We start from the raw sequence: 1,398 nt of genomic DNA, 5'->3' as shown, positions 1-1,398 counted from the left end.
GGTGGAATTACTTTGTGAGTCAAGCCTTAGGCTCTGAATGCCACTGTGTTTCTTCAACTTGAAGATTTTTCATTTCAATTAGACTGAAGCACAGATATAATACAGGCGGAAGAACTTATTCAAAAGTAAAAAATATAACTACAGCCGTTTTCTTCAAGGTGAAAAACTGACTTTGCTTTGCTTTTCTGTTGACAATTGCTTTATACAAGAAATTGGAAAGGCTCCTCATTTTTCTGTTTTTTTTTTTTAATTTAGTTTAAATTAAAATATGTCCTATATAGTCTATAGGGCATTTAATTCTCTGTGTACTATTGTGGCATCCACCATGTCATGACACTTTCATATGCAAAAGCCTTGAGCTTTCTTTTGCTATTTGTCTGCTACTGTACTGTGTCATGTAGGAAACGAAAATTCATTTTATTTCTCCTACATTTGAATCTCTGTTTTATAGAATGGGAAAATTTATACCAGGGAAGAATTCTTCACAAAGAATGGTAATATTCATGGCTCGAAAGAGCTTTGAATCCCTCTTATGAATGACAGTGTATATGTGGAAATAGTAATTTTAATTCTCTGCAATTCATCATCAGGCATTCTGGCCTTGAAGTTAAGAACTTTGACAAGCTTAGCAAGTTTAGTTAGTAAGTAAGTTTAGTAAGAAGGTTAGGATGTGAAGACAGTGGTGAAGATAGATTAAACAGTGGTTTTACACTTTAAGCGATAAGACTAGAATGTTAATTGAGCCTTGGTATTGCTTACTGAGAAATTTAGACTGTTATCAGGCAAGATATTTTTTTCTTTTCTGTGGCTGTAATTCGCTATACAAATCCATTATACACATTTTCTAAAAGGAAACTCATTATACATATTTTTAAAAGGGGGCTTTACCAAATTCAATCTTGACTCATGATACTAAACAATCATTTCAATTGACAATAGAAAGAGAACTGTGTTTTTCATGCATCTTAGCAGAGATATTTAAGTGAATCAAAGCAATCAAAAGAAATTAAGAGGAACATATTGATAGCAGTGATACACCTGGTACCTCAATGTTCTGTAATATGAATATTGAAAAACTATATTTAAAGTTTGTATAAAATATTTCCATATATTAAAAAATCAGAGATTTGGTATGTGGACTAAATATAATATTTTACTTTATTTAGAACTGTCTTTCAATCATGACTGTGAAATTACTCATAACTAGGGTATATGCTCAGCACATGTAGAAGACACTCACCTGGATTGTCCAAAAACTGCTTGAAAGTTCTTTTTTTCTGGATCGCATGTGAGAATATTCTTTTTTTAGTATGAATTTTCCTTCTTTACCTCCTTTATTATTTTTATTTTAAATTCAAATTAGTTTATATTAATTTTCTTTTTCTTAAAAACTCTAAA

Source organism: Pteropus alecto, unplaced genomic scaffold (genome assembly GCF_000325575.1).
Source record: "Pteropus alecto unplaced genomic scaffold, ASM32557v1 scaffold20, whole genome shotgun sequence".
Classification (NCBI taxonomy): Eukaryota; Metazoa; Chordata; class Mammalia; order Chiroptera; family Pteropodidae; genus Pteropus; species Pteropus alecto.
This window is presented reverse-complemented; position numbering follows the sequence as displayed.